The sequence below is a fragment of the Ornithodoros turicata genome, chromosome 5 (genome assembly GCF_037126465.1).
Source record: "Ornithodoros turicata isolate Travis chromosome 5, ASM3712646v1, whole genome shotgun sequence".
In the NCBI taxonomy this organism is placed as follows: domain Eukaryota; kingdom Metazoa; phylum Arthropoda; class Arachnida; order Ixodida; family Argasidae; genus Ornithodoros; species Ornithodoros turicata.
Genome location: NC_088205.1, coordinates 39,280,560 through 39,303,376, shown reverse-complemented (window position 1 = coordinate 39,303,376; position 22,817 = coordinate 39,280,560). Strand labels below are relative to the sequence as shown.

General features: G+C 42.6%; 1 protein-coding gene across 1 annotated transcript in view; it reads right to left on the bottom strand.

The window, feature by feature from the left end:
- LOC135394390 (transient-receptor-potential-like protein) overlaps positions 1-22,817 on the bottom strand; it is a 270,798-nt gene that overhangs the window by 143,376 nt on the left and 104,605 nt on the right. The window lies entirely within an intron of this gene.

The window sequence follows — 22,817 nt, the reverse complement described above, 5'->3', positions numbered from 1 at the left end:
ACGGTGCTTCGAGTTGGTCTGAGTTGGTGCTGAAAATCGGCCCGTGTGAACGCCCCCTCAGCGTCGGACGCCCTGCGCGAGGCGTCAAAAATGTGAGCGTCCGCCGCCGATCTGCCCATGCCAGATATTTTCACCCAGCGTCCGCGATTCCGGAAGCGTCAACTGCAGATGAACCAATCAAACTGCTCTTCCGCTACGAATCTACGCCAGATCGTCTGCACGTGGTCGTCTGCTCTCGTGAATCATCGTCGTCGTCCTCTTCTTGCAACTGGATGCTGTTGTCTGCTCGCTGTTTCGCCAACTGCATCGTTAGAACGTGAGGCATTCTCTGCCAAGAAACACGTTTTCTTTTCGCAGTAGTGAATATGCTTTTCGGTACGTTACTGGGTAGAGTATCGCCTGTTGCGATGAAACTCCCCATTCTCCAAGGCCGAAAATAAAGTTGTTGTTGTTGTTGTTCTTTTCAGACAGATGTTGGATTTAGTTGCAAAATTTGTGACATTAAATGCACTTTTTCGAGCAATTGATTTCAGCTTTAAGCTTTCACCTTATACCCTGGCAACAGTGACATCACAGCATGACTTCCCGACGCCGTCCGCTGGTTTTTCGCTCCATGGAGCTGGTGCTGGCGAACAACTGGCGGCGGAACGCGCGTGGCAGTCTGCCGCGCGAACTTCGTTGCAAAAATTCGCTCCATGGAGGTTGCGATAACGATAACGCACCGAGAGCGCCTGTCAAGATGGGCTGACCAAAAACGCTCACATTCTTGTTATTCTGGTTTCTTCGACGACTTTCCTTTTCCGCACTTGAGCCAACCGTACCTGCGGAGGACAAAATCTGTCAACCGCTACATTTAATCGGCACATTCCTTACTACCGGTGCCCGCCAACTGGTGATTTCGTTACTGTTCTCCAAGCGTTCCTCGCGTTTGTGTCATTTCCTAAATATCCAATGTACATAGGTGGAGATTTCAATAGCAATCTTTTGAGTAAAAGCAACCAAAGTTACCAATTTTTATACTTCTTAACTGGTTAACACTTCCACTTCTCAAAATGCTCTCCAGGATTTAAATACTAGAGGTATAGTTGCATCATTCTACCAAATTACTCGTTTCTAGGTGGAAAACTGTCGGTTCCTGGTGCTGCCGCGCTTGCCCAAATGTTTACTCCCGTGGGCAATGCCAGCAACTTTCATGCCTCCTAACTCGTAATCGCTTACGTTTATCAAAATGCTCTCCGGGATATAAATACTAACGGTATAGTTGCACAATTCTACCAAAGTAATCTTTTTTTAGTAGAAAACTGTCGCTTCCCTGCGCTTGCGCGATGGACGAGGAGACCAACTTTCATGCCTCTTAACTCATGAACGCTTCCGCTTATCAAAATGCTCTCTAGGTGTTAAACAATAGAGGCATAGTTGCATCATTCTACTAAAGTATACGTTACTAGGTGGAAAACTGTCAGTTCCTCGTGCCGGTCCGCTTGCCCAAATTTTTACTCCCGTGGGCAATGCCAGCAACTTTCATGCCTCCTAACTCGTAATCGCTTACGTTTATCAAAATGCTCTCCGGGATATAAATACTAGCGGTACAGTTGCATCATTCTACCAAAGTAATCTTTTTTTAGTAGAAAACTGTCGCTTCCCTGCGCTTGCGCGATGGACGAGGAGACCAACTTTCATGCCTCTTAACTCTGAACGCTTCCGCTTATCAAAATGCTCTCTAGGTGTTAAATAATAGAGGCATAGTTGCATCATTCTACTAAAGTATACGTTACTAGGTGGAAAACTGTCAGTTACTCGTGCCGGTCCGCTTGCCCAAATTTTTACTCCCGTGGGCAATGCCAGCAACTTTCATGCCTCCTAACTCGTAATCGCTTACGTTTATCAAAATGCTCTCCGGGATATAAATACTAGCGGTACAGTTGCATCATTCTACCAAAGTAATCTTTTTTTAGTAGAAAACTGTCGCTTCCCTGCGCTTGCGCGATGGACGAGGAGACCAACTTTCATGCCTCTTAACTCATGAACGCTTCCGCTTATCAAAATGCTCTCTAGGTGTTATATAATAGAGGCATAGTTGCATCATTCTACTAAAGCATTCGTTTCTAGGTGGAAAACGGTCTCTTCCTCGTGCCGGCCCGCTTGCCAAAATTTTTACTCCCGTGGGCAATGCCAGCAACTTTCATGCCTCCTAAGTCGTAACCGCTTACGTTTATCAAAATGCTCTCCGGGTTATAAATACTTGCGGTATAGTTGCATCGTTCTACCAAAGTAATCTTTTTTTAGTAGAAAACTGTCGCTTCCCTGCGCTTGCGCGATAGACGAGGAGACAAACTTTCATGCCTCTTAACTCATGAACGCTTCCGCTTATCAAAATGCTCTCCTGGTGTTAAATAATAGAGGCATAGTTGCATCATTCTACTAAAGTTTACGTTACTAGGTGGAAAACTGTCAGTTCCTCGTGCTGGTCCGCTTGCCCAAATTTTTACTCCCGTGGGCAATACCAGCAACTTTCATGCCTCCTAACTCGTAATCGCTTACGTTTATCAAAATGCTCTCCGGGATATAAATACTAGCGGTACAGTTGCATCGTTCTACCAAAGTATTCTTTTTTGAGTAGAAAACTGTCGGTTCCCTGCGCTTGCGTGGTAGACGAGGAGACCAACTTTCATGCCTCTTAACTCATGAACGCTTCCGCTTGTCAAAATGCTCTCTAGGTGTTAAATAATAGAGGCATAGTTGCATCATTCTACTAAAGCATTGGTTTCTAGGTGGAAAACGGTCTCTTCCTCGTGTCGGCCCACTTGCCCAAATTTTTACTCCCGTGGGCAATGCCAGCAACTTTCATGCCTCCTAACTCGTAATCGCTTACGTTTATCAAAATGCTCTCCGGGATATAAATACTAGCGGTATAGTTGCATCATTCTACCAAAGTAATCTTTTTTTAGTAGAAAACTGTCTCTTCCATGCGCTTGCGCGATAGACGAGGAGACCAACTTTCATGCCTCTTAACTCATGAACGCTTCCGCTTATCAAAATGCTCTCCTGGTGTTAAATAATAGAGGCATAGTTGCATCATTCTACTAAAGTTTACGTTTCTAGGTGGAAAACTGTCGGTTCCTCGTGCTGGCCCGCTGGCCCAAATTTTTACTCCCGTAGGCAATGCCAGCAACTTTCATGCCTCCTAACTCGTTATCGCTTACGTTTATCAAAATGCTCTCCGGGATATAAATACTAGCGGTATAGTTGCATCATTCTACCAAAGTAATCTTTTTTTAGTAGAAAACTGTCGCTTCCCTGCGCTTGCGCGATAGACGAGGAGACCAACTTTCATGCCTCTTAACTCATGAACGCTTCCGCTTATCAAAATGCTCTCCTGGTGTTAAATAATAGAGGCATAGTTGCATCATTCTACTAAAGTTTACGTTTCTAGGTGGAAAACTGTCGGTTCCTCGTGCTGGCCCGCTGGCCCAAATTTTTACTCCCGTGGGCAATGCCAGCAACTTTCATGCCTCCTAACTCGTAATCGCTTACGTTTATCAAAATGCTCTCCGGGATATAAATACTAGCGGTACAGTTGCATCGTTCTACCAAAGTATTCTTTTTTGAGTAGAAAACTGTCGGTTCCCTGCGCTTGCGTGGTAGACGAGGAGACCAACTTTCATGCCTCTTAACTCATGAACGCTTCCGCTTGTCAAAATGCTCTCTAGGTGTTAAATAATAGAGGCATAGTTGCATCATTCTACTAAAGCATTGGTTTCTAGGTGGAAAACGGTCTCTTCCTCGTGTTGGCCCACTTGCCCAAATTTTTACTCCCGTGGGCAATGCCAGCAACTTTCATGCCTCCTAACTCGTAATCGCTTACGTTTATCAAAATGCTCTCCGGGATATAAATACTAGCGGTATAGTTGCATCATTCTACCAAAGTAATCTTTTTTTAGTAGAAAACTGTCTCTTCCATGCGCTTGCGCGATAGACGAGGAGACCAACTTTCATGCCTCTTAACTCATGAACGCTTCCGCTTATCAAAATGATCTCCTGGTGTTAAATAATAGAGGCATAGTTGCATCATTCTACGAAAGTTTACGTTTCTAGGTGGAAAACTGTCGGTTCCTCGTGCTGGCCCGCTGGCCCAAATTTTTACTCCCGTGGGCAATGCCAGCAACTTTCATGCCTCCTAACTCGTTATCGCTTACGTTTATCAAAATGCTCTCCGGGATATAAATACTAGCGGTATAGTTGCATCATTCTACCAAAGTAATCTTTTTTTAGTAGAAAACTGTCGCTTCCCTGCGCTTGTGCGATAGACGAGGAGACCAACTTTCATGCCTCTTAACTCATGAACGCTTCCGCTTATCAAAATGCTCTCCTGGTGTTAAATAATAGAGGCATAGTTGCATCATTCTACTAAAGTTTACGTTTCTAGGTGGAAAACTGTCGGTTCCTCGTGCTGGCCCGCTGGCCCAAATTTTTACTCCCGTGGGCAATGCCAGCAACTTTCATGCCTCCTAACTCGTAATCGCTTACGTTTATCAAAATGCTCTCCGGGATATAAATACTAGCGGTATAGTTGCATCATTCTACCAAAGTATTCTTTTTTGGGTAGAAAGCCGTCGGTTCCCCGCGCTTGCGCGGTAAACTAGGAGACCAACTTTCATGCCTCTTAACTCATGAACGCTTCCGCTTATCAAAATGCTATCCTGGTGTTAAATACTAGAGGCATAGTTGCATCATTCTAGTAAAGCATTCGTTTCTAGGTGGAAAACGGTCTCTTCCTCGTGCCGGCCCGCTTGCCCAAATTTTTACTCCCGTGGGCAATGCCAGCAACTTTCATGCCTCCTAACTCGTAATCGCTTACGTTTATCAAAATGCTTTACGGGATATAAATACTAGAGGTTTAGTTGCATGATTATGCCAAAGTATTCTTTTCTAGATAGAAAACTGTCGGTTCCCTGCTCTCGCGCGTTCCCACCCATTTTCCCATTGAGCCCCTGCATTTCACGTATACGTCCGTGGAACCAAGGAAATTAGAGATAAACTGATGTTCTGAGGCTGGAACAACATAGAAGGGACAGATACAAACAAAGCCTCAAATTGCCTAAGAAATCAACGATGAAAGATGAAAGTCACTGAAAAGGTTAGCTAGCTGTAGGGATCGAACCCACATCTTCTGGATTACCGGTCCAGTAATCCACCGGTAATCCAGAAGATGTGGGTTCGATCCCTACAGCTAGCTAACCTTTTCAGTGACTTTCATCTTTCATCAAGGAAATTATTTGTTGACTGTTCAAACTGCGTGAATATATTCTTTTAATAACATATTCCAGACACCCCAGAGAGCCCTGCAATTTATATAAGTAAAATTAAGTTATTCAAGAAAAAGCGTTCAAAATGTACGGCGCCTACGGGACGTGTAAGGGTAGGTTTCATCCAATACACAGGTGTATAAGGTGAAGCACACTTTACGTTTTGTCTCTTCCCAATTCTTGGGAATGCATAAGCTAAACCATGCCAGGGTGTAGCGAATGGCAGCTGCCTAAACCGCTTTTTAGCATCTTTGTATGGAGTCTCTATTGCATAATGTCTATTGACACTTCTCAATACATACACGGTGGCCAATTTGGAATAGGAGGTCAATAGAATTTCTGTAGACAACCTACCGTGTTTCTTTATACTCTTATTCACTTTTGTCAACAGAGTTTCTATAGACCGTCAATAATTTTTTTCATAAGGGGGATGGGAATTTTGGTAGTCCCAAATAACCACTTATCAAAGAAAACATGCGGGCTGCCCTCAGTGGCCTTCATTGGGCAGCACGCCTTGAGCAGGAGAGCGTAGCATCAACGACGGCATTAATAATTAAAGCTACTGTAAAGCAGCAGAGGTCATACACAGTCGCGAGATGCGGTTCGTCCTGTCTTGTGTGTGCCTTTTATCTGAGTTTGTGGCTGCGGCGTTTTGGACGTGTCATGTACCTACTTCCCCAACATAGGACTCTCAGTGACCTAATACAGTGTTGCCCGTAATTTTTAATTTTAATTTTCTAATTAACTACTCCGCCGATTGGAATGAACTTTGCGCGGTTTTTGTACTGATGGCTTGAACTATCGAATAGCCACGTCAAATGAAGTTTGATCTCTGCTGCTTCACAGTACCTTTAATTATTAATGCCGTCGTTGAGCGCGGTCAAGGCGTGCTGCCCAATGAAGGCCACTGAGGGCAGCCCACATGCTTTCTTTAATAAGAGGTTATTTGGGACTACCAAAATCCCCATTCTCCTGGTGGCAGTGCATGACTTCACACACCTCACTCTTCTGCACCAGCGGATGGGGCTGCTTATTTTTGCATAGGCACGCACAAAAAAAGGAGAAACACACAAGAAATACCATGGATTCCATAGGATGTGCAGAAGCGGTGACATGAACCAGTTGAATGGTGTCAGCGTGACACCTGTAAGTGGTGTCACAGTTACTCCTTGAGACTGGAGTAAGGTGGAACTCCATTTGGATGGTGTAAATGTTACAGCCAAGAGTGTTCTTAGGGACAAGCTACTTACTCCCCTAAAGGAGTTGTGGCGCCACCATTTTTTTCCTTTCTTTTTTGCAGTGTACTAGGATGTTGTTGTTTAACTACATTTGTAACTACGCTGATATTTTGTGCGCGTCGTTATATCTATGATCGCTGAGGCGTAGAAATAGCGCGTGTGTGCGCGGGGAGCGAGAAGACAGTGAGCTCCCACGCTGGGAACAAACATAGCACAGCACGCGCCTCTCCCTGCAATAGGGATGTAGTGATATGTCATGCAATGATCCAGTCATGGCGTCCAATCTGACGACGGAGAGGGAGTTTGTTTTTTGAATGTGCTGTGTTTGCCGATCGCTTTGTACCCCTGATTAACACACTGAAAAACATACTTTCTGCTGATTTGCCATAACATTTCTGTACGCAAACTTAACAACGAATATCTCAATTCCGCGTCGAACCAGTCTAACTCAACGTGTTATACGAATGCTCCGACAGTTGGCGGTCCTGTTGCAACACGTTGGATACTGTCCTGACTTCCCGTCCAAACCCCTTCTCGCCCCACGCGCCCCTGTGCTAGGCAAAGCATGTGTTTCTGTGCACATTCGTTGAACATTGCAGTGCATTATGCAATTATCTCCCTGAATGGCAATACTGAATGAGCTTTTGCTGCCTGCGTCAGATGCACAGTGCAGATATGTTGTGCATGCGTGTGATACGAAAGACGAAACAATTCTCAGAGTTGTCGCTAATAATCACAAAGAAGGCCGTAAAGCACATGAAAGGCGAGGTGAAAAAATGCAAACTGGTTGTAGCCCGCTGTAGCCTAACTAATGTAGTTAACTACAAAAAACAAGTTTAACTAGTTCTTGTAACTACAATTTTTGCAGGCAGGTTCTAACTACGTTTTAACTACCATGCAGTATTTTAACTAGTAGTTTAACTACAAGTAGTTAACTTCTGTACATCCCTGCTAGTAATACGCATAGGAGATAATAAAAGGGCAACTTTTTTCAATTGTTCAAGTAACAGCGTCACGGCTTTTCAAACATCGATGAAATATCGATATATATATCGATGCAAATATCGGTATTTTAATCGATTTTATCGATTATTCTTTTAGGATGTTTATGTTTATCGATATCGAAAGTTTCGATATTTTTGCATCACTAGGGCACACCCGCCTCAGAGACACTTTGGGAGGCATACAGCACAGCGATTGCTAATATCTCGGATGCTTCTTCTTTCTTTTTGGCCGTCGTGAGACATCGTCGGCCGAAATGAGACACTTTTGGCCGAACTGAGATTTTCGACGTATTGGCCGTAGTCTCATTTTGGTCGAAGATGTCTCATGACGGCCAAAAAGAAAGAAGAAGCATCTGCCATATTAGCAATCACTGTGTTGTATGCTTCCCAAAGTGTCTCTGAGGCGGGTGTGCCCTAGTGATGCAAAAATTTCGAAATTTTGAATATCGATCAATATCAACATCGTAAAAAAATACTCGATAAAATCGATTAAAATATCGATATTTTATCGATATACCGGTATCTTGGGGATTAAAGGATTATTGACGTAATGAGGCTTGCGGCCGTAATGAGACTTAAGCCGTAATGAGATGTTACCGGAAGGAGAGTGTGTATGATGGATTAGATGATCTGGCGCAGGGAGAAAGCGTGACCTCTCCGTGTCCAACCATCCTATCTCCGGCGCAGTAATATTTTGAGAGTTGACGGACTAGGTTTCTTTTCCTTTTTAAGTTGAACACGACTATAATGATGTACTAGCTATATACTCTCTTAGAGAGGATGTCCGTCTGGCGGTGTAACTCAACTGCAAAAAGGGCTTCCAAAAGGGCCGCCCTGTCAGCTTTAAAAAAATAAAAATAAAAATGTCGAGAAAAACAAAACAGTATTTTGGTAATCAACGCCGAAAATAAATTTGTGAAAACCTTGTTTTAGGCAACGCAGCAAGGTCCTCGCCATTTGGCATGTCAATCAGAATGGTTTGCTGTAGCGCACTGTGATCCTGTTGATGCGTGATTCCCCTTGATCCCCCTGATGATGCCCTTGATCCCCTGTGATCCCCCTGATGCGCGATACCCTGATGTCTAGATGGGGTCGGAACCAGACCCTCACTTGGGAGGGGGTTCTTTGTCTAAGCGTGTAGTGGGGAGGGGAAAGAAGGAAATCCAATGTATAAACGAACGTTTTTGATCCCCTGGATCCATCACTGTATCTCCTAGAAGCGGTGCAACCAGAATACTTCTTTCCATACGTAGTACGGCTGTCACAGTGAGAACGTCGTGTTTCTCCTGGCTGCTCACTACTCTGCTTTAGCATGTTTAAGTGCATATCACAGATCTGTAATGATGACAGAAGTTTTTCCTTGGTTTCATAAAACATGCAATTGAATGCCTTTCGGCCCTCACGCAATGAAAATAAACAAAGAATGAAATGAATAGACACATTATGCGTCTTTAAAGCCAACTCCTGAACAACAAGCCATATTCTGAATGCACGCTGGAGCTGGTGGCAGTAGTACTGAAAGAGCACGCCGTTGTCGGCCTCACAGAAGTGGGCAACGTCACGTCTAACGCTCTGAGGGAAATGTGCGTCCTGGGTCGACTTATAAGGGAACTGTGCCGACATATGTCTGACAGCATCTGAGGAAAACCGAGGAAAATCCCCAGACAGCAGCGGAATTCGAACCCGGGTACCTCCCAGTATCGACGTGACAATGCGCTAACCACTGAGTCACACGAGCCGGTGCCAGTGGCGGATCCAAGGGGAGGGAGAGGCGGTTGTGCGATCGCCCCCCAAAACATCAGTTTATATATACATTGGATTACCCTCTCTCCCCTTCCCCACTACGAGCTTCGACAAAGGAACCGCCCCCCAAACCGAGGGTCTGGATCCGCCTCTGCCCGGTGAACGCAACACTCTAAGACCGGTGGCGGATGAAGGACGGATAAAAGGCGCATATTTTGCTGCGGTTGTTAATTATCTGCCAGCTTTATTCGCCACACCACCGAGACGTTAACAACAACACAAGGAACGCAATAACAAGACAAAGAAAACAAGCTCACCGCAAGTGTTCACTGAAAGAAAAGTGGACGTATTTCTTTGTTTTGTTTGTTGTGTGCCTCGCGAAACAGTGTGGCGGATAGAAGCGTGGCGCTAACCAATGTTTCCAATTTCGCAGCTGTGTCATTGCTGCAGGTTGCATCATGTTGTGCAACGGTCGGCGTCTTGGTGGTGGTTAGGCGGACGCCGCTTATTTTCAGTGCAGTTTGTCGGTTTGTCTCCTTGGCTGTGACACATTGTGACATCGCTGGCGTTGTAGAAGGCCGGTGTCTCTACTCATCGGCAGTATGAACGCACCGTTGACATCGTATAACTCTCGCAAAACTTGTCAGTCGGGACATTCGTGCACAGTTTGCATCCGCCGATCATGCAGTCATGAAAATTCCGGTAAGCAACAGGCTGCGCATTCCATACCTTTTCGAGCACATTTACAAAATATTGAACATGCTTCCAGCACAACGAGCCCTCGTAGTTGCCTCAGACGAAGAAAATGATGTTCTGCGCGGCGATACCGGTAATTCATCTTTCTGTGATCGCGTTTCTACGTCATTTTGCGCTTGCGTTTAATTTTCTTCCGTGTGAAACTCTTCACACTCCGTCACCAACTACACTGAGGGAACACTGTGATCTGAATATTCCTGGTTAGAAAACTACGAATAATTCGTAGCATCTCGTGTTCGTTTATTGTGACAGCTTGAAAGTAAGACTTTATCAGCTCGTGTCTTTGCCGCACTCAGTTCTCAATAATAAATTAGAAAGACAGTCACATGAACATAATAAAAACACGACACATGAATGTAGAAGAGTGTGAATGTGTGTCACAAATTATTCGGTTAATTGTAGAAATGCTTAAATGTCTGCACTGATTTTTTTCACAAACCTGGGTGGAGAGAGACTCCTATGCAGAACATACATACCCCTTATTGGGATCGCGATTAATGAGGTTTCACCTGCAATGCGAACTTGCATTGTAATGCAGGACAAACAGTTTTGTTTTGCCTTCATATTTTGGCGACTTCACGGACGCCTACTTAGTCCAATGTCTTCTTCAGTGTGTAGCAGCGTTCATAACTGCACTCTTATTTTGGTTCCCTTGATTATAATGTACTAAGAGATATCTTATTCTGCCAAAGTGAGAATGGACAGGCATCATACTCAGATTACTTTTATGATAGTGAGTCTGGTCCCTCAAGCTCAATTGAAGAAGTCATTGTGTGTTGAAGTGCGTCATCCACTACAGTGCCCTTCAAGTTCATCAGACATTGGTGCTCCTGGTACAGTACTGTTACCTGCTCTAAAACTGCTTTGTTGTATTAGCAAGGGAACAGCATGTTGCGTCACGAAATTGTTCAGCGTAATGTCTGTTGCTGTTGTATCTAATTTGCCATCTGTGCAATGCATTTTGATTCAAGCATTAAAATAAAAGGAATAATGTTCTTCTTCATTGCACATGTTTTCAACAAGATCGCCTGCAAGAACCGCACTCGCATTGCTCTGATATAGTTCTGTTGTGAAAATCCGGTAGCTTAAGAACAGAACTGTCTTGTTAGAAATACACGCGCAGGCCTGATAGATACCAGATGTATTGGTGCTGTACATGATCTTTGTGTGTTCTGTGCCAATAAAGATGTACTGAATTTGCTTTCCACACAGATGTGTGAAGTGTGCTTATTGGAACATAGTATATAGTTGAAGTAGTGCATACCGGTTGAAGCGAATAAAGCGCGCAACGAATAACAGTGGGGGCGTATAGGAGCCGCGGCGCATAGAGCACGCGGCGTGTAACGTGGAGGCGCATGGAAGACGTGGCGGTTAACCCCTGTGGCGGATATATCCGGCCTCAGAGTAAGCGCTATAAATTTGCAAAAAGTTGCGCTTAGTTATCCGCCACCGGGTTTAGAGTGTACTTAACGCACCCATTGACTTCAACCATCACGGATAACATGTTCATAGTTGTAGTCCATAATCAAGTTTCAACGGCTGTGACCCCGTGCAAAGTCACCATAAGCTGTCTTTCTTTTTTCTTTTCTGGATATAGTCGTGTGACCCTTGTTAGACGGTGGGAGGGTGCCCTGTACAGTTATCCCGCTCCAGTCAGAAGATGACCTCGTAACGGCTTTAACAAGCGTCGCTCATACCTTGGTAGACTATGAATGTGCCCAGGCAGCACAGCGCGACGACCCAACGTCGGTGCGCCGGCTCCCGACCATGGTCCGGCATACGGTTTGCACACGGAGATGTTAATGGTTCGTTGTCGGCAGCCTATATCGTACCCCAACGATTTCCTGAGGTGCAGCCAATGCACACTTACGTGTACCTCCTTCCCCCACACGAGAGTTAATTTGCGCGAGTTTTAACAACAAAATCAATATGTCATTGTAGAAAACTATTTATTATTGTATCATAGTTACCAGCTAGATGGGTTCTTCATGGCATCACTTCACCAGCAATGAAAAAACGTGTTACATTGAAAGCATACAATCACCAGTCCCGCATATGTACTAGTTACTGCACAAATATTCACGTAACAGATGTTATATGGAACAGAGATAGAAGTTGGAACTCGTTGCTAGTTAAGTTAGACTGTTGAAAGATGGAAGTCACTGAAAAGGTTAGCCAGAACATAATTGTCTCAAGTTCTACTGTGCAAGAATTGTAGGCCGGTTTCACGTCAGCTCAGATAGGGAGGTTCCATGAACCTCCTGGATTTTCATTATTTTTTTTTATATTTAGAAGCTCATCGTACATGATGATCAACATAGGTAAAATTAATCATTTCTACCGAATATTTTCCATGCAAAAAAAATCGAGAAATCGAGCCCTGAATTCGAGTGTTGCAGTTTTGCCCTGTTTGCATGCGTATACCTCCTGAGTGTCAAAAGATATCGTAGTTAAATCATTTTGTGCTTTAGTATACCGACAGGCCAGCAGTCCGAGCGCAAATTTTGGCTCACAGGTGCAACACTGTGTTGTATAAAAAGCAGCGAACATGCTCTCTCGCGCAGTTTTGTTCCAACTTCTACGCTTCTTGCTCTGGCTGTAGACGTCTCCGACACAAGAGAGAACTGATGTTCTGCGGCTGGAACAACATAGAAGGGACAATCACATACAAGGCCTCAACGTCTCCGACACGTTCGTACGCAGAGTAGGGCCGCGTTTTAACGCGCTAATCACCAGTATACGCCTTTTGAAGCAGAATTTTTTTGCGTTAGATGAAAGGCCTAGCATCGGGCCATGTTCTGGCAAAGTATAAATGAATTCAAGAGGGGCCTTTTTGAGAAATACACGCGCAAAACCCATGTTTTTTCGAAATATGCCTAAACATTTGCCTATTTCAGCACATACCGCTAGGAGGTACATACAGGATAGATATATCAGATGAAAGAGCATTAAAAGCTGAGTGAGCTGATACCAAGTATGGCAACCAAGGACATCTATACCCAGGGAAATCACGCGTCGAAATTGGGACAAAACTGCGCGAGAGAGCATATTCGCCATTTTTTATAACACACAGCGTTGCACCTGCGCGACAAAATTTGCACTCTGACAGCTGGCCTGTAGGCATAATAAAGCATAAAAAAATTCACTACAATACCTTTTAACACCCGGGAGATATATGCGTGCAAGCACGGCAAAACAGAAACATTCGAATTCAGGGCTGGGTTTTCTCGATTTTTTTGCACGAAAGCTACTCGGTAGAAATTATTCATTTTACCACTGTTGATCATAATATACGACGAGCTTATAAATATAAAGATATAAATATAAAAATATAATAAAAATATATATTATAAATATAAAAAATACTGAAAACCTAGGAGGTCGATGGGACCTCCCTGTCTGAACTGACGTGAAACCGGCCTGTAACTAAATTTCAAACGCAGTTACACGTAATAAAATGTAATGAAAATTGACGTGAAGTTCCTAAGCTACTTTAGAAATGTAACAAGTTACCTTCAAGTTACATGCTACTCAATATATACTTTTTAGTTCTTGACCTGTCTATATGGTTAATTCAGACCTTGGGCACAATGGGCAATTCAAGGCATTTCAAAATAGTCTTGATATACAAAAACGATATCAATATGCATATGATATGATTTCCAACACCTTGAGTGTGAAATAAAATTATCTATTATATCTATCTATCTATCATACCTGCTACAAAAAAAGCCTACATTTATAGGCTTCTTTAGGGAGGGATTTGATGATTTTGATCTCGTAATAAGGTACATGAAAGGAGCACAAAGCAAATTTATGCTCTATGAGTTGTCCCCTACGCACATATTGTAAAACCGTGCCAAGTTTTAACCCTACAACACAACGCTCTGTATCAGTAGTAAAGATAGGTTGAGAAACAACATGGGGGCGAAACTACGGCACCCCTGCCCTGAGCCCTGAGCGTATTTTTCCCCGCGCGGCACGTGTGCGGAGGGTTGTCCGCACGCTTATCGGCGGGGGAGGGCTGCGCGTGCGCTCATCGTAGCGTATTTTTCAGCCTGGGCAGACTTCTTTGGCCATACGTGGGCCGACTTCACATATTTTTCCGATACAACAGGTGAGCGGTTTACATGCAGAGACATGCAAAGAAGGGACATACATAAAAAGTACAAGTGAAAATATATTTATTAATGCCAATTGTAATGCCAATCAAGTTGAGATATATTAATTAAAGCCAATAGTGCCGGGAATTGTGCCAATTGTGATGCCAATCAGGTGAAGGAGAAAAACACAGCCGAAAAACCTTCTCCACCTGTAACAGGGAGGCGCTCGAGTGGAGGGCTGCTGCGGTGGGCGGAGCGTGACCGGAGGGCTGCGTGTGCGCTTACCCTTCAGCCTGGGCTGACTTCTTTCATCATTTTCCTACTTGGGCCGACTTCCTTCCCGCGACCGGCGGGCGGCGCTCGAGTGGAGGGCTGCTGTGGTGGGCGGAGCGTGACCGCAGGGCTACGTGCGCGCTTACCCTTCAGCCTGGGCCGCCGACTTTCGTCATTTTTCAGCCTGAGCCGACTTGAATCGTAATTTTTTTTTCAGCTACAATAGGTGTGCAGTAGGCTGTTTACATGCAAAGGACAGCCATACACAAAAGTACAAGTGAAAATATATTTATTAAAGTCATTAGTGTCAGAAATTATGTTATGACTGTGCGTGAATGGGAAAAACTTCGCCAAAAATCTGAAGCAGAAGGAACACATACACGTAACAAAGAATATACTTATTACAGGTATGATACAATAGCATTGAATAGGTATCACAAATCAAACACAATATTTTTTATTAACTGTAATCACACTAGTTTTCAATGAATCAGAACGGACACCACATTTAATCAAAGAAGATATTCTTAATAATATGATTACGAACAAAATTACAAGCTGTATTATAAAAAGTCTGAGATGTGAGAATCTGATAGGTGTAAGTAATTTCGACCACAATATGTTAAGTTTAATATTCCAACGTGACACAATAAATCAGTTTCTTATGAAGTGAATAGCGCAGACATGAGGAAATAATTAGAATCAACACATAACATTAATAGAGAACCTAACTGACGTATTCTCCAACATGTAGGGAAATAATAGCTACACCATATCAAAACGAGAAAACGATCACCACATTTAATCAAAGAAGATATTCTTAATCAATATGATTATAAACAAAATTAAAAGTTGTGTTATAAAAAGTCTAATATTCCTATACGTGAGAACCATCAGTGCAATAGCTGGAAGTTCTGATAGTTGTATGTAATTAACTGTGAACAGCAGAGACCCTGGAAGACTATGGGACACGATCACAAGAGGAAATAAAATCTATACCACTACAAAGAAGTTATTGTTAATCAAAACAACATAGTAATCTATCATCCAGAAAATCAGAAGAAAAAATCAAACTCATCAGAAAGTAGACATATTAAAAATGAACTTCACCACATAGCACGCTACTAGCCAACAAACAGAACTAATGATATCTGCCATGATTTGTTGAAGACGGGTGCCAATAGATGTATGGAAGACCACGGAACACGAACACAAGAGGAAATAAAATCTATACCACTACAAAGAAGATATTCCTAATCAAAACAACAGACTAATCTATCATTCAGAAAATCAGAAGAAAAAATCAAACTCATCAGAAAGTAGACGTGTCAAAAATGAACTTCACCACATAGCACGTTCCTAGCCAACAACCAGATCTAATGATATCTGCCCTGATTTGTTGAAGACAGGTGCCGATAGATGTATGGAAGACCGCGGAACACGAACGACAACAGGAAATAAAATCTATACCACTACAAAGAAGATATTCTTAATCAATACGATTACAATCAAATTACAAGTTGTATTATAAAAAGTCTAATATTCCTATACGTGAGAACCATCATTGCAATAGCGTGAATATCTGTCATAACATTTCGAGCGCAATAGGGAATCTCAGTTTCATATTCCAACATTACTCAACTTTTAATTTCTTATTAAGTGAACAGCATAGACGTAAGGAAATAACGAGAAACAACACAATCAACAGCTACAATTAATAGAGAGTCAAACCTGCGCACCATCCAACACATAGAGAAATAATAGCTAATCAATCTATCAAAAGGCGAAATATTACAATAAAGCACAGACTTAACGCTGAAGAACAGAGGAACACGCGGCGACACGTAAACAACAACAGAGGAAAATAATCTATCATTGAACCATCATAAAATCGACCAATATACAATTTTCATTCTAACAAACACTACGAACCTTGATGGAGGTATCCAAGACGTAGGAAATATGCACTGTTTTCACTCTTTTCCTCAAAGCCAGGAGACTTTATGTCTCTATCTATGTGACCATAGCACAGCGCATGCTTTATCACTCAAAGGGTTAGGGGCTATATTACTTCGTCCAGCAAACGGGGCGCTCTAGAGGTCATATAAGAGAGTTCAAAGGCGATATATTTTATTGTGCAGCGCAAATAGATGCCGATATCACTCGCGGGGGTCACTATCTTTTCGCATCCTTTCCCTGAAACGGAAATCTTTCGTCAAAGTGGTTGACAAGTCGAATAAGTTTGTAGAGATGCGATATTGTTATTGAACATGTAAAGAAAGTTCAAATTATTAATTGGTAGCAACGATACTCAACCAAAAACGAGAAACAAATTTAATTACATCAATTTTTGTAATATCTTGCAACAGAAATTTCTAATGAACCACACAGAAATATCAAATGTGAAATGCAACTCAGAGTTATGAGGCATTCCCATCTTAGAGGTACTTACTTATGCCAATCGAGTGAACAATTGAAACAAATACAAGACAATAATTATTTCGAGCAGTAAGTTCACAACTCATAGAATATCAGTGGAGTGAATACTTGAAACAAAATCAAAACAATAATTCTCACGACAGGTGGAGATTATAGCATTCTAAACAAAATAAAATTTTAATCAATAAAATAAACATAGATATGCTTTTAATTAAGTGTAGATGTGCACTTGAAAACAGAAGAGACATTGAAAAGATGGACAGATTTTGTACTCGATACCATGAGTCATGGGAAGATGTGATAAAAAACTGCTTCGAAAAGGAGGAGCCGCGAAACGATTTCATTATCGCTGCATTTCAATACGTCCTAGACATGGTCGTATTCGGAGAAATGGTACAAACTACAGAACTGAAGGTGCAAGAATTTATATGCCGAATCTACAATACTTATAAAAATATATGCACACCAACGTCGGAAGGGCCACTGGGATTGATGGCGGAGTTTTTGAGGTTTGCCAACGAAGAATTGAAATTCACTAGACCAGATGTAATTGTAATCATTGCAATGGGCGTTGCATGCATCAAGAAAGCAGTCGGTTCAAATTATCATATACAAGCCGTCTATATCGCACGATTCATTACGGATTTGTTGAAATTACACATATCTGAGATGGAAAGTACATAAAATCTTATCACGTAATATGTTCCACTACCACGGCAACGCAATTATTTTCTTCTACCAGTCAGTGATGTCGAATCAACAGAAGTTCAATATTGTCGTGCAAGGTCTGATGTATTATCACCTGTTGAAACTCAACAAACACAGCAGTTGCGGTGGACCACCAGACGATTTTCATCTAATACTCTCTTGTACGCCATTCAAGAATCTTCATACAAAGAAAGGAAACATCAATAAGAGACTGTGCAAATTCATCGCGACAAAGTGCAAGTTGTTGAAGCAATACAAACACGGCGACAACATAGCGCCTGCGTTAATCAACGCTGGATTCAAGCGCCCAATAATCAGAATAAACTATTTAATGTCTTCGGAATTCATCAATGAAGACAACAAACGAAAACTTTAGAGTTTGAAATAGAACTGTAATTTATCGAAATAAACAAGTCTATAAATGAAACAATAAATCTGATCTTTGTCATCATTATAATGAATTCTACGCATCATAACGAAAACAGCTCATGATTAGATTGAAGATCGCTAAGGAAACGAATGTACCACAATTTGTGTAAGAATTATGGAATGAGACCTGACCACCAAATAGGTTTTACTCAACTACACTCTGTACAAGTTCAACATCCGAACGATAGAATTGCCGGAGAAAGATCGGTCATTGAAATTTAGAGACATGATACATCAGTCTATGATTACAAAAAGGATCGCTAATCTCATGTGAAAACTTATCATATTTCATGAATTAAATTCCACAGTGCATGTATATTTCTCAATCAGTTGCACTAGCCTAGACATAGTAAAAGAAGAAGAAAAGGTGTCTTTGACAAGCAACCCGATTGGAGTGAGGAACAAATAAATAAATATTTTTGTCAACACAGTTGTCCGTTTATGAGACTGGATAGGGAAAATGAGCTGTCCAAGATAGGGCAAAACGGGAAATAAGGCAAGATAACTGATTGCGGCGGGATAAGTCAAAGCGTTCGCGACACAGTGTCATCGACTTTTACAATCGCATTCGGGTTCAGTGCCTGGGAGATAATACGAAGCCTTCGCGAAAAGCGAATCTATTATCAGATGCCACAATGCAAACGAAAGATTTTACGAGCATGACGTGCAGGCAAAGTCTACATTTCTAATCACATAGTCTTCGTAACACACAGCACACAAATGTATATGAAATAATTTCCAAGTGGCAATCAGATTTTGGGAGAAGCGGATCACACAACCGCCATCAGAAGTGCTTAACCAATGAAGATGAGCGTTATGCATAAACACAATGGAAAATATGTTATTAATTATAATAAGCAGATCAGCGCAGGTCACACATAAACGTAGATCCAATTCACAAGATATACTCGAGATTTCCCGTAGCCATACAGAAAAACTATCACATTATTTTAGTGTCACAGCATCCGGGCACTACAAATGGAAAGGCCATACAGTAGTGATAGATATTGCATTTGGTAACAATGGGCCGCTCAGGTTACATGCGACACGCACACGCACGATAAGATATATCAGAAAACAATGGAAATCATGTATCGATAGTGTGAACAATGGGTTCCCAGGTTTCAATAACATGCGCCGCCAGGATAAGGTAACGGTTAACTCGGGTAAACAATGGGAACTCACGTGTCGATAGTGTTTGATGGGCACCTGGATGCACGTTTAATGACATTTAATAACACGCAATGACATGTAATAACACGCAAATGACATGTAATAACACGCAAGTGACATGTAATAACACACAAATGACATTTAATAACAGGCAATAACATCTGATGACATTTAATAGTATTTTTCCGATCGGGTTGACGTCAGTCCGTCACCTGGTTTGGTTGCCGCGTCAGAGCGCCAGGTAGTTTCGGTTCCCACCAAGCGCCCTCTAGTTTTCAAGCTTTGGCCGTCTGTAGTTTCGGTTTCGGTTTTAAATGAATGGACGCCAAGCTTGGTTGCTCCACGTGTAGTTCTGGTTTCAGTTTCGAATTCCTACGTGTTGCCAGATGCCCTCTGGTTTCAAGCTATTGACCGACTGTAATTTCGGTTTCAAACCGCAGCACGCTAGTTTCGCTGTGACAACGTCAACGCATTTTCTGGCGATATAAATTAAGCGTACGCGTAGAAATTTCATCAGAAAAAGAGAAAAAAAACATGGTTGACCAGTTCTATGTGAACCTGCTCTCAAATGCATCTTTGGATGTGTTTCCCGACAACACAATGAGCAAGTTCCGAGTAAAGCTAGCCCATCCACAGACGTTGGAGGGTAGGTGGGAGGCCGCTTTAACAGAAATCAACATCCCTTTTGCGATTAAAAATGTAACTGACACAGTCAATAGTATATCGGAAACGACATTCCTTGGTTCTACGATTGAAGCAACAGAAAAGGTCAAGTTCAACGCTAATGAAAACATTCTCTTGTCTTTGAGACAATTTTTAGCAAAACATTTGCAGCATAAGACAAGAATTATACGTGGTAGCGGTCATTATGAGATACAACTTCCTCTGAACTATGGTTTGGAAATTAGCGCAACTCTTGCCGCTAAGCTTGGCATGGCTGAAAAGATAATCGGCTGTGGAGAGTTGGACAGAGGGTCACCCGTGAAGCTACTCAAATACCAGGTGGATACGGAAGAAACGATTAACATAGTTACCTATCGTTCACGAACGGTAAAGTATGAAGTTCCAGAAGGCTACTACGAATCGGGGAAGGACCTCGTTAATTCCATTAACCATGCCTATCGAACAAAACTTCATTTGTCGCAAGATGCTCGTCTCCTCGTATGTAACCCATACAACGGAATTTGTCACCTGGAACGCATGAACGATGGCTATGTGACCTTTCATCCTTATTTGGCTTTGATGTTGGGCTTCGGAAAGAGGACAACTTTCTCAAGTTATGCAGTCGCCGAACGAGACGTTTGTCTATTCCCTGCTCAAAACTATATTTTCATATACTGCGATGTCATCGAGAACGAATTTGTGGGTGACGTGACAGCACCACTTCTTCGATCGATACCATTCAGAGTCCAGGGTAGGAATGATGTGATGTCTTATTTATTCACAAACCTGTACTATAAATATGTATCTGCGAAGGAATTGACAACCATTCAAATCGAGTTGGCAAACGAGATAGGTGATTTCATTCCATTCATTTCTGGCTCTGGACGTGTCGGGTTGACGATCCACCTACGTAAATGTATATAACAAACCCACCATGTTGCATAGCACATTTTGGTGCAGGAAAGCGAGAGCATCTACCACACTATACTGCTCCCGAGCTTTATCAGATTGGAGGAGGCATATTTGGTGACGTATTGAGGGGTTTCTTGCCCATACTGACCAAGAAGGTAGCGCCATACGTTGGAAGAAAGCTCCTTGATACTGGAAGACATATAGCCGAGGAAGTCCAGCAAGGAGCATCATTTCGAGAAGCCGTCAAGAAAGGAGTAGACCGCACAGTGCATAAAACTCGTGACGAGTTACTTCAGAGACTCACAGGGAAAGGAAGAAAACGCAAGGCCATTAAAAAAGCTCGACCTGCGGAGAAGCGGAGGAAATCTGACTTCTTTACTTGACAGAAAAAAAAAAATGTCTATTGCAGTAGTGCATAAAGATTCTTGTCTGTGTACTACAAACCAGCTGGAACTCTTCTCTCTTCCACCTACAAATTTTGCTTTGGAGAAGTCTGAATACGTCGAGTTTTTCCCAGTATCTGCTCCGACATCAAGCGGAGTGATCGAGTACAATGTTCCGGGACTCGGTGGGGGCTTCTTTGATCTTCAATCCAGCTTTTTGCATATTCAGTGCAAGATCATTCGAAAGAATGGAGATCCAGCGGTAACTACAACAAGCACTTCAACAACACCTGATGCAGTCATACCTGTCCAAGCGTTTGGTTCATCATTGTTTCAACACGTACATATCTACCTGAATTCAACCTTGGTTTCGAGTTTCGAACATTATGGCTACCGTTCCTACTTGGACATCATTACGAATGCCAACAATGTAACTCAGACACACACCCTTTCAGCAATGTTATACGAGCCAGACCCTTTAGGCACGAGTGAGGTATATGCTCCCACATCTGATTCAAAAGGAGTTTTCGCTCGTTACAAGCGAACCAAAGGATCGGCACTGTGTGACATGTACAGCCCAATCTTCAGCGACATATGTCAACAACAGAAGCTCATTCTTAACGGAACCGATATTCGAGTTGTGCTACGTCAAGCGTCGGATGATTTTCGTCTCTTGCAAGCTGATGGTGCAACAGAAAAGCACACTGTGGAATTTTCACGTATCGTGCTCTATCTCCGACGTGTTCAGTTATCGCCGAGTATACTTGTTGGTATAGAACGAAGACTTCAAACAACACCTGCAGTATACCTTCTCCGAGGACTGGAAATTAAGTACAGAACCATCGCCCCTAACCAATCTCAGGTGATATTTGACGACTTGTACAGCGAGCGAGTTCCCTCCAAGTTAACAGTATTGATGGTCAGGAGCGATGCCTACCAAGGTAGCAGACCACGAAACCCATTCAAGCTTGAGAACTTCAAACTAAAACGAGCACTACTGGACGTTGGTGGACAACAGTACACGGATGAGTTCGACTTCCAACGAGACATCTATTCCAAAGCCTATATACACCTGCTTCACAAACTAAAACGCAAGGATATACCAATAGCTCCAGCTGCGTATGCAAAAGAGACATTTATGCTTTATTACCATCTGACTCCAGATGCAGAAGTGAATGCTCTTTGTCCTGTTGTTCAAGCCAACGTTCGTCTGACCCTAACGTTTGCTGCCAATCTAACAGAAGCAGTTACGGTGTTGTTTGTATCCGAAACACCACGTGTGCTAGAAATCAACAAAGACAGACGAGTGAAATTTGTCTGAAAAATAAACATGGAGGAGTGGCAGTTCTATGCAGCATTCAGTAGACACTACTGCACCAGAGAACTGTTTCGGGGAACCTTTGCATGCAATGAAATCGCAAGACAGGAAGCCATACCCGGGATTTATGTGATTAACACAGCTCCAAGGAGCAGTAACGGTGAACACTGGACCATGACTTATGTTTCCGGTGACAATGTAGTTACGTATTTTGATAGTTACGGCATTCAGCCCGTCTACAAAGAATTCTACCAATTCATTCATCCTACCAGGTCATTTTACTATAACAAGAAAAGACTTCAGGGCTATGGATCAGCTACATGTGGCCTCTACTGCCTGTATGTAGGCAGCATGCTCGCTTGTGGATTC